Raw genomic sequence first — 11644 nt, 5'->3', positions numbered from 1 at the left:
GTGGACGTGTCAGGTTGGGGTTTGGGTCGAAGGCCTAGGAAGTGTTTGAGGGCAAGAAGTCCTTCGTAGTGCGGGATCACCGTATATAGACTCTTGATGTCAAGAGTGAAGAGAAGTTTAGAGGGGCCAGGAGGGAAAGAGAAGGAGTTGAAAAGACGAAGAGCATGGTTAGTGTCGTGGATGTGAGAGGGGAGGGAAGCCACTAGGGGGCAAGGACACGGTCTTTTCTACTATAGGCACAAGGTTTGAAATTTGTGGGGAGGGGCAGTCGGTTAGATCGACTCCAGTACACAACTAGTACTTAATTTATCGATCCCGAAAGGATGAAAGGCAAAGTCGACCTCGGTGGAATTTGAACTCAGAGTGTAGCGACGGGCAAAATACTGCTAAGAATTTCGTCCGGCGTGCTAACGATTCTGCCAGCTCGCCACCTGTCGCTACCTTAAAAAAATCATCCTTTCTACTATAGACACAAGGCCAGCAATTTTGGGAGAGTGGGTAAGTCAATTACATCGACTAATCTTTTCTACTATAAGCACAATGCCGGAAATGTTTTGGGAAGGGATTAATCGATTACATTGAACTCAGTGTTTCACTGGTATTTATTTTATCGACCCCGAAAGGATGAAAAGCAAAGATGACCTCGGCGGAATTTGAACTCAGAACGTAAAGACGGACGAAATGCCGCTAAACATTTTGTCCGGCGTGCTAACGATTCTGCCAAAATCATAATTTCAAATTTTAGCCCAACGTTAGTAATTTCGGCGGAGAGGATTAGTCGATTACATTGACCCCAGTCTTTACCTGACACTTGTTTTATCGGCCCCGTAAGGATGAAAGGTAAAGTCGACCCCGGCGGAATGTGAAATCAGAACGTAAAGATGCTGCTAAGTATTTTGTCTGTAGCAGTAACGATTCTGCCAATCCGCCGCTTTAATGATGATAATGATTGATGATGATGATGATGATGATAATGATTGATGATGATGACGATGATGATGATGATGATGATAATGATTGATGATGATGATGATGATGGTGATGATGATAATGATTGATGATGATGATGATAATAGTTTCTACTAAAGGCACAAGGAGTGGGGAGGGGATAGTCGATTCCATCGATCTCAACTTTTTACTGGCACTTAATTTATCGACCCCGAAAGGATGAAAACCAAAGTCGACCTCGACGGAATTTGAACTCAGAACGTGAAGACTGACAAATTGCCGCAAAGCATTTTGCCCGGCGCGCTAACGATTCTACCAGCTCGCTGCCTTTGATAATAATAATAATGATGATGATGATGATGATGATGATGATGATAATTGATCATGTTGTCTCCATGTGCAGCCTTCTTGCACCTACAGAGTATCTCAACAAGCATGATAGAGCAGCACAGTATATTCACTGGGTAATTTGAAAAAAATCTGGACCTGCTCCATCATAAAAACTGGTGGGAACACAGACCACCTCCGGATGATCACATCTCACTCCTCTGGAACTTCACCGTTCAAACTAACAGAAAGATAGATACATAAAGGGCCTTGATAAGCAGCTCAACAAACTCCCTTGCAGTGTTTACGTGGGAGAACTTTAGAAAATAGTGTTGCTAGGTTCCGCACACATTTTACGCCGTGTACTCTCCATGAGGACCTGCTGTGACCCTAGGGTCAAGGGATGACCCCGGTTCAGCAAAAGACAACGGACCATATTTTATTTTAAAATAATAATAATAATAATAATAATAATAATAATAATAATAATAATAATAATAATAATAATAATAAATGATTGGAATTGTTATCATATACATCGTTTTGTCTTGGTATTAAAGATGGGCTACGACAAATAATGTGCTCAATACCACAGATTCGCTTGTTAGTTGCTTGACCTTAACCAGCTGAGCATGTACCTTTGTGGTATCTCTGCTCACGGGCAGAAGTAGTGGGAGAGCATCACAGCCATGTGTTGAAAGGAATTCTTTCAGGTTTAGATAATTCACCTTTGGAAACATGGATGTTTTGTTCAAAATCCTTAAACAATCTTTATTCAGGGACCTTTTGAGCAGGATGGGCTACTCGACCTGAAGAAAATTCTAACTGGGCCCCGCCTGTAAGGTCATGCGCTGTTTATCTTGATATGAGATCACCATGTCACACACCTATGGTTGTGATGCATGTACCTGGTGTACCCTTATCAGACGGGTAGTCATGATGGGTATACTGGGCTTCGTATATTTTACCCTGGTGTCACTTTCATGGCATGCACCGCTCCCTCACTCAATAATGATGATAATAATAATAATAATAATAATAATAATAATAATAATAATAATAATAATAATAATAATAATAATAATAATAATAATAATAATAGTGGTTGACGATAAGTGCATCTCTAACCACGAGAAGAAGTTGTGGGGGAGTATCATAACCATGTGTTGAGAGGAATTCTTTTGAATTTGAATAATCCGCCTCTGAAAACATAGGTGTTTCATCCATCATCCTCAAACAAACCTTATCCAGGGACCTTTTGAGTAGGATGGGCTACTCGACCTGAAGAAAATTCTAACTAAGCCCAACTGCAAGGTTATGCGCTGTGCAAAACCAAAAATATGGCACCCTAGAAATAACACCAATTTGAACTTCTAACTTATTGTTTCTTGAGGTCTCTGGATGAGACATGGAGTCAACAAATACAAAACAAAAGCCAAAAATATAATAATAATAATAACAATAATAATAATAATAATAATAATAATAATAATAATAATAATAATAATAGCGCACCCTGCCCATAGTACTTGCCTTGCCCCTAGCGCTACGCTACTGATCAATAGTATCCATTAAAGAATGATTCCTATTATGAATTACCACAAAAAGAACCGGAAACTATGGTGGTCTTGATTTTCCGAGGACATTAGCGTCACTCACTCGAAGCGCATATCAAAACCCATATACAGATTCGGTTTGCTAGTAGCTTATTTCTACTCTATAACACTCAACTAGTTCACAACTATGGACTCACACCTTCATCCTTAAACTATTGTCAGCTCTGCGTTTACGTTTTACTGAAAAATTAGATTTGGAGTGTAAAACTTATTTTGGAGATGCTCTCTCGATTTTAAGCCAGTTTTCAAGAAGGAATATGAACTAAAACAAAACTGTGCAATATGATAAACTTGGTTAACGAGTCTGACTGCTTGCTTTACTGATCTGTTCAGACACCTCTATATTTATGGAGACATTACTGTTCAGAGTAATGGTGTTTGTTTTAGTTGGTTGCAAGTCTCTGCGTATAGTTTCCCCGCTGTTAACGATATTTGTTCAATAAACAAGGAATAATTCAACAAAAAAAAATTCAGAAGCGTGTTTCGTAGTAAGTGGAGATTAATTAGCAGCTTTTGATGAGTTTGTTGAATGTTAAACCGACTACAGCTGTGTATTTTAAAAACGATTATCCCATATTAAGACATGTGACAAATATTCTCGATGAAACCGAGATACTAAAAAATTAAGACTAGTTTACTAATGGCTTGGTTATAGTTAAAATATACTATAAAGTGGGCAGGTATATTTGATGTACATGGAACTTAAATTTGGGTAATGTTACTTTTTCTAGTTAGGGCCTGGATATATTTGAGCAAGGTCAGAGGTACAACTAAAGTAAATTTCACTACACACTGCAACTATCATATGTTACTATAATTAGTATGAATCTGATACACATCTGAAGTGAATTTCTAATAAAAGTAACAGAAGGGTGGAAACCGACAGCTCTTGAACGTGCCGACCGGCAGCTCTTGAATTTGCGCCTGCCCTCACCCAATACATATTGCATAGACCCTTAAATGTCGCCCCCATACTTTTATGGATTCCAGTTGAGAAGCACTGTTATACATGATATCCGTCGCCCGAGGCATACCGCTCCCCTCGCCCTACCCCATAGCTATGCTACTGAGAAGTGAGTAAATATTGGGTCGCACCTGATCATTGAATTAAGTTTCATTGAATCCTGCTAGTTATTAGATGGATAATAATTTTTAGAAAGTCAAATGTGTACTGTCATATCTAGGATAAGGTATAAGGTATATACCAGGCGTATTAGAAATATACCGAAGATGTGCCTTAGATGTTTTTCAGATATTTACAGGTCGCAACAAAGATAATTTCAGTATTTCTATAGTGCACAATTATCTAGATCTGTCATCTATGTCTGTAGTAGTATCATTGGGAAGAAACTGCTGCTGCATAAAAAATTAATAGTAAAAAAGGTGATAATATACTTAATGAAATAGGCCAAGAAATTTTAATTAATTAAAATTGTATCCATGGTGTCATGAACAATGATCATTTAACTGACCAATTATGGTAAAAAAAAATGACAAGCACCAATCGTCTCTAGGTATTTTCCTCAGTCAATTTTTTAAGTTATTACGCCACTTTGTGCTCATTCACAAACCTTGTTTCTCTTTAGTCATTCGAAGATCTTGAAGTTATGATTAGATTATGCTTCATTGATGAGCTTTTAATAAGACCGAAATATGTCCGGAGTTGTTATCGTTCTGCTAAATGTCGGACTCAGTCTCCTCTACATTTTCATATTTAGTTAAATTGCTTGAGCAAACCGGCAAGTAAAGAAGGAGTTTCTATGCAAGTAATATGATGTTCTCACTGGAACTTTCCAATAATAAGAAGGATGAGATGATCCATGCAGTGTACCTAAGTGAAACTCAGTCAAATGAAACATGTCACTCTTTAGATTATCAACTTTGACCTAAATGACAGGTACAAGACATTGATAAAGCATAATGACTCCGATGGAAAACTGAAACCTTGTTCTAGAGGGATTTCTTTTACGTGGGGGAGCTGGAAAGGAGGAAGGAGAGCGTAAAATTGTCATGTTTACTAAAATCAAATGATTTAAAACTTTTTCAGCACACCGTGGCGAAGACAGAAGAATTATACATGTGCTAACTATATTTTGTCTTCATGTTAATAAAACGCAGGGAGGGGAATTTCGTCCCCCCCCTTTTTCTTTTTTCGGTTGAGATGTCTGGCATTTGTCAGTTTGAGAATAATTGTTCTAGAGTTAATGATTAACTGAGCTTAGATCAGTTATGTCATAGGGCTCAAGGCCGGAGCTAAACTGGTTTCCAAAGCGTATAAGTGACTGAGTTTGCAACATCCATCCCCTGAACTGGACGCTGGTCCATCACAGGGTTAACTTTTCAGGTTTTCTGGAACTCATTTATAGTTGAGTGGACCAGAGCAACGTGAAATGAAGTGTTTTGCTCAAGAACACAATGCATCACCCGTCCACAATTCGAAACCATGATCTAACAGATTGGGCAGTATAAGAACAGTACAGCAACATGCCGGGACTGTAGCACGTCACCCAATACGATAACAACGTGGAGTAAGCAATGGAGTCTCAATCAAGTGAAAGTATTGCACTATTGATTTGTGAATCATACCAAGATGATTAATCTACTTGCCATTAGTCCTCTCGATTGAGACAACTCACAAACATGAACAATTGCACTACGATCACCGCCAACACTCTTAAAATCCAGCATTCGTGATCTCCAATTTTGGTACAAGGGCAAGAATTTGTTTAGAGAGTGTTCAACTAGTGCTTATTTTATGGACTTGGAAAGGTAAAAAGAATAGCTGATCCTAGTGGAATTTGAACTTACAACGCCAAAAGAAATACTGTTAAGAATTTTTGTCCGACGCGCTATCGATTCTGCCAGCTAGCGGCTTTACGAAACCCCCGTCATAATTCTTTCTATTATATGCACAAGGCCTGAAATATTTGGAGAGAATGTAAGTCGACTACATCGATTTCAGTGTTTAACTGATACTTATTTTATTGACTCCGAAAGGATGCAAGGCGAAGTCGACTTCAGTGGAATTTGAACTTAGAACACGAAGACTGACGAAATACTGCTAAGCATTTTGTCTGGTGTGCTAAGGATTCTACCTTAACAAATCTCAGTAATAAGGGTTTCAAATATTAGCACAAGTCCAGCAATTTCGGGTGCGGGAATAAGTCGATTACATCGACCCCAGTGTTGAACTGGTTCTTAATCTATCGACCCCGATTGGATGAAAGCCAAAGTCGACTGCGGCTGAATTTTAACTCAAAACGTAAAGACGGACGAAATTCCGCTAAGCATTTTGTCCAGCTAGCTGACGATTCTGTCTGCTCACCACATTAGCAAACTCTACTAAGAATAAACATCGTGACTACGTATATCAAAGCACGGCAACCATTACGACTCATCCCACCACCACCATCACCTACACAAAAGAAAACAACGTCTCAACTAATTCTCGTTTATTTTGCTGCGTCATAGAAATAATTTCGAACGTAGCAGTGTATTCTCTGTACTAAAATACTACCATCATCCTCCAAGAATTTACCCCCCTCTCTCTGTCTTTCTTACTAATCCGTCCTCACCTCACCTTACGTCGAAACCATCATACAAACAGGAAGGATTTGGGCAACTTGCCACGGACCTAAAGGGGGTCTACTTTACCATCTAGCGGCAGTGAGGATTCTTTAGTAACGAAAAACCATTTATTTTTTAGGCACAAGCATAGTTGCGTAGTTAAGAAGCTTATTTTGCAAGCACATGGTTTTGGGTTCAGTCCAATTGCCCGGTACTTCTACCATAGCCCCTGGCTGACCAAAGCCTTGTGAGTAAATTTAGTAAACGGAAACTATGTGGAAGCCCGTTTCACACACACTCATATGATATTTATGTAAGTGTATTTGTGTTTGTTACCTCCCCGACCGCTTCACAACCGGTGTTAGTTTGTTCATGTCCCCATAACTTAGCACTTCGGCATAATAAACCGATATAATCAGTAGCAGACTTGAACAAAATAAGTACCGGGGTCGATTTAATAGATTAAACCCTTTAAGTCAGTGCTGCAGCATGGCCACAGTTCAATGACGTAAACAAGTAAACTGTTCCTATTCTTTTATTCTGTTGTCGCTTGTAAGTAGATTATGTACATGTAATATACATGTCACCCATACATAAATCATATATATTTAGCCCCTAATTACTAAAATACTTAATCTGCAGTTGGAAATGGGGCCACAATGGAATTTTGGTTTATTAGTTTTAATAAGGGTCCGCAAAACCCCCACACATTCACCATGCAACGACTACACAACCCGCTTCGACCATACACTCAATGTTCCGATTAAATAAAATGTTTAACTTTTCCCGCCCCGTGACCGGTAAACCTCCTTCTCTTCTCACACCGCACGCAAGTCCCCACCACACCAACTCACCCAAAACCAACCCCTGTTCTTTCCACTGAACCCACCACCATCTCTAATGTATCTCGACATGTCACTCCACCCCCAACATTTCACAGCTGAGGTTAACCATGCAGTTTTTTTTTCTTAGTTGACTCAACCGCCGATTGTACTGAAGAGTTGCGGTATCGAGAGGTGTGTGTGTGTGTGTGTGTGTGTGTGTGTGTGTGTGTGAATGTAAGGAATGGTGGACTTCGCGTCAGAACGCGTCAATCGGCATCACCACCCCGCCAAACCCCTCCACCGAGACCCCCGCCACTCGAAGTAAAGTGTTATATCAAGCTGGAATGTAGATAAGATGTTTATTTTACGTCAGTTGAGTCAAATAATAAAAAAATGTGTCGTTTAAACTGGTCTATTTAACTCAAACAGTTGCAGCTGGCTTGATCGTTAATGAGCTGGTCTATTGTTCAAAGGGCCTACGGGTTCCCATCCCATTTCTAGCACTACGTAATGACATAATTTTCAACAGCCCAAGTCATTTAGCTGAGTGCAGGACCCATGGTGAAGTATCAATCTGAGATTTTGAAATTTTTTAAAATTCTGTAACATCTGTAAAGTACCCTCCAACGAAAGACCCCTTATGTTGTGGGAGATGTTTGGCTGCTATATCCAGCAGCCAAATCTCCTACAAATCATACCCTACTGTTTTGAAAAGCGATGTTCTTCCATTGATATTGTTGTTGTTGTTGTTGGCACTCCGTCGCTTACGACGTCAAGGGTTCCAGTTGATCCGATCAACGGAACAGCCTGTCGTGAAATTAGCGTGCAAGTGGCTGAGCACTCCACAGACACGTGTACCCTTAACGTAGTTCTCGGGGATATTCAGCGTGACACACTGTGACAAGGCTGACCCTTTGAATTACAGGCACAACAGAAACAGGAAGTAAGAGTGAGAGAAAGTTGTGGTGAAAGAGTACAGCAGGGTTCGTCACTATCCCCTGCCGGAGCCTCGTGGGGCTTTAGGTTTTTTCGCTCAATAAACACTCACAACGCTCGGTCTGGGAATCGAAACCGCGATCCTATGACCGCGAGTCCGCTGCCCTAACCACTGGGCCATTGCGCCTCCACTCCATTGATATACTGTCTGAATAAAAGCAACGGTGTAATCATGTCCAGAATAACTTCTCAGTTACGGCATCAGAATTGCTGTTTGCATCCAAAGGTGGTGACAGTGTTGATCTAAGACATTCATCCTCCTCCATCTCCAGCACATTGTTTCTCGTGGGAGCGGACGTGGCTGACAAGACCGATACGAAGTGGGAAGATCCTGTGGCAATGAGGGGACTGAAAATGGTCCCGAACAACAGCCACAGGGGGTGGGGTTTATGACGACTTCTCCTCCTCTCTTCATGCAGACTCCTGTGCTCGGTTTGAAAGCGTTCTTCTTCAGCATCACACACGGACCTCTGATGCTTCCGGCTTAACAGCCAGAGTCTCCAACCACCTTTCATCAGAATAAGTACTGAGGAAACTACGAGAATTACATGTCCCATGAATGAGATCATCGTCGTCGTCGTCGTCGTCGTCGTCATCGTCATCATCAATATCATCATCATTATTATTATTATCATCATCATCATCATCATCATCGACCCTTAGACATTGCTGTCATGAGTCCTAGGGTTCATAGGATCGGTTACCCGGTTTCAATAGCTTGTAAGTGACCGAAATAACAACGTTCCCCAGGAACGGAACACCAGTCCGTCGCAGGGTTTACTCATTTACAGCTGAATGGAGCAACGTGAAATGAAGTGTTTTGTTCAAAAACACAACGCACCGAGCAGTCCGGGAGTCGAAACCACTATCTTGCAACGATCGTGAATGTAACATTCCAAAACCACTTGGCCACGCACCTTCACTATCGTCAGATTAACTTATACAAACATTGAAGGGATATACTAATAGGCTGTGGTGATGTATAGTCTGCAGTAGTTGTATGGAATTTTTAGTTGAGGTGGCTATGATGGTTAGTATATAGCGTAACCAATGTTCCGTATAATTTTTTTTTTTTTTGCTGAGGGTGTGCACAAAAGTTTTCTTGTGCTCAAATTCTGTCTTTCTTTACAAAGAATGTCTGTACTCAATGTGAATAACCATCTTCAATTTAATAAAAACAAAATTCGATTTCATTTTGAAAACTATGTTTGCGCACATTTTTCACCTTTGTGCGCTAGTTGTAAAGCTTGTGCGTGCGCACAAGCGCACAGCTTAAAGAGAGCAATGTACATGGTCTGTGATATTTGTATTCTGCGTAATTTCTATCGTCTTTATTTTTTTCAGCGTGTGCGGGAGGTTTATGTTATGTGTGTGATGATTGGTTGCAGTGAATATTCTTTTGTTTCGCCTGTAAGAAATGGGTAAAGAGAGTAAAGACCTCCTTCAGTCATAAATGACCATGGGACTACACCTAGAAAGTTACCCTCCGAGGCACAAGTCCGGGCAAGGTTGTTCACGGAAGACCAGCAGTCGCCCATGCATACCGGCCTCCCCTCTCTACGCCACCGATGTTAACCAAAGGAAAGGCAAAGGCCGATACAGCTTGGCACCAGTAATGTCGCAACTCATTTCTACAGCTGAGTGAACTGGAGCAACATATAAATAAAATATTTCGCTCAAGAACACAACACACAGCCCGGTCCGTGAATCGAACTCACTACCACATGATTGTGAGTCCGACCACTGAGTCATGCGCCTTCATCGTAAGAAATAAGATGATAGATTTAATAGATATTTAAAAAGTCATCTATGTATCATTCTTAATGTATACACGTTACATCTCTTATAACATCTTTTATGAGCGTGCTGTGTTAAAAACGCAATAAGTATCTGAGGGAGCACGTACACAAGAGTACGAATACGGCAGTAATTGGCCAATCGATAGTGTCCATGCATTAGATATAATATTCGGATAGCTATTTTAATTTAATGCAGCTTCAGTTGTGTGTACCGAATAAAAGACTTTACTTTCAGCCTGTTTGTTTGTTTATTTGTTTGGTCCTTCTATAACTATGTCACAATAGCCGAGGACAACTAAGATGTCATTTGAGCATGTAATTGTGTGTGTTTTCTGAGGTTATAGGAATGTCATATAAGTACAGGTTAAAAAGACAAGGTGAGATAATGAACCCCTGCAATACTCTGTTCAAGAAATGACAACTTTTGAATATGTCGATATTTTCAAATTCAATATCGTTTTCTAAAAATCCTAGCCCTATTCAAGCATTTTTAAATTGATGCATTTCTCCCAGAATTGTTCTTAATTTTTCATAGCTTCTTGTTTCAGGAACATGAGGCAGTAAAAGGCAATGAAGTTTGTTGACCTGAGAGATAATTCATCAACTCGTATTTGGTGTTGTTTCTAAAGGAGGTGTTTAGCATATTGTTTACATATACTAGTTGGACCCACGGAAATTCCACGCGTGTTGACTATGACAATAATGACTCTGGTTTATATTTGTACAACCACAGATAATTTCGTTAAAGTAATTTATCACCTGTAGGTGGATAGATGAATAGAAGGACAACGGCATTGTTTTATTTTCATTTAACATTTAAAATTAATAACATTTTACTCTTATATTAGTATAACTATCACATAAATATATCGTCACACGCATTTTACCACTAATTAATAAATTGATTAGTTGATCTATTGAAGAAAACCTTACTCAAAGTTGTGACAGAAATCTAACTATTACAGCTTCCTCTACAAATATTTTCAAATTCAATATCGTTTTCTAAAAATCCTAGCCCTATTCAAGCATTTTTAAATTGATGCATTTCTCCCAGAATTGTTCTTAATTTTTCATAGCTTCTTGTTTCAGGAACATGAGGCAGTAAAAGGCAATGAAGTTTTTTCAACATTTTTCAGAGTTACCGAATACACACGACTAATAATAATTTCTTTGTATATCTGTCAATATTTTTTTCACGTCCACAGAACATAATGGTAAGAATTTCCAGTATAAACATGCTTACGTGAACTCTCATTTCCATCGTTGAGTTTAAACTATACAGTGACATGTGTGTCTCAGTAATGCTAAGCTTCTGCTTCTTGAGATTGTTCTCTTTGAAAATATCCTTTTCGATAGTTTGGAAGATGTTGTTCCTTAATTGTTCTTATTACTTTTCCGTAGTGGGTGACAAGACTTTAGAATACAGTTACATACATCATAACTAATGAAATATTTCGCGTAGTATAAGAGTAATGAGTGAAACATTGTTTTGCACGTGTCACGGCGCCTTTTTTTTAATGTGCTCAATCCCTCTAACTTAAGAACGTGGCTATGCCAGGTTCTAAAG

Source organism: Octopus bimaculoides, chromosome 8, assembly GCF_001194135.2.
Source record: "Octopus bimaculoides isolate UCB-OBI-ISO-001 chromosome 8, ASM119413v2, whole genome shotgun sequence".
In the NCBI taxonomy this organism is placed as follows: domain Eukaryota; kingdom Metazoa; phylum Mollusca; class Cephalopoda; order Octopoda; family Octopodidae; genus Octopus; species Octopus bimaculoides.
The sequence above is the reverse complement of the archived record's forward strand: the minus strand, read 5'-3'. Positions refer to the sequence as shown.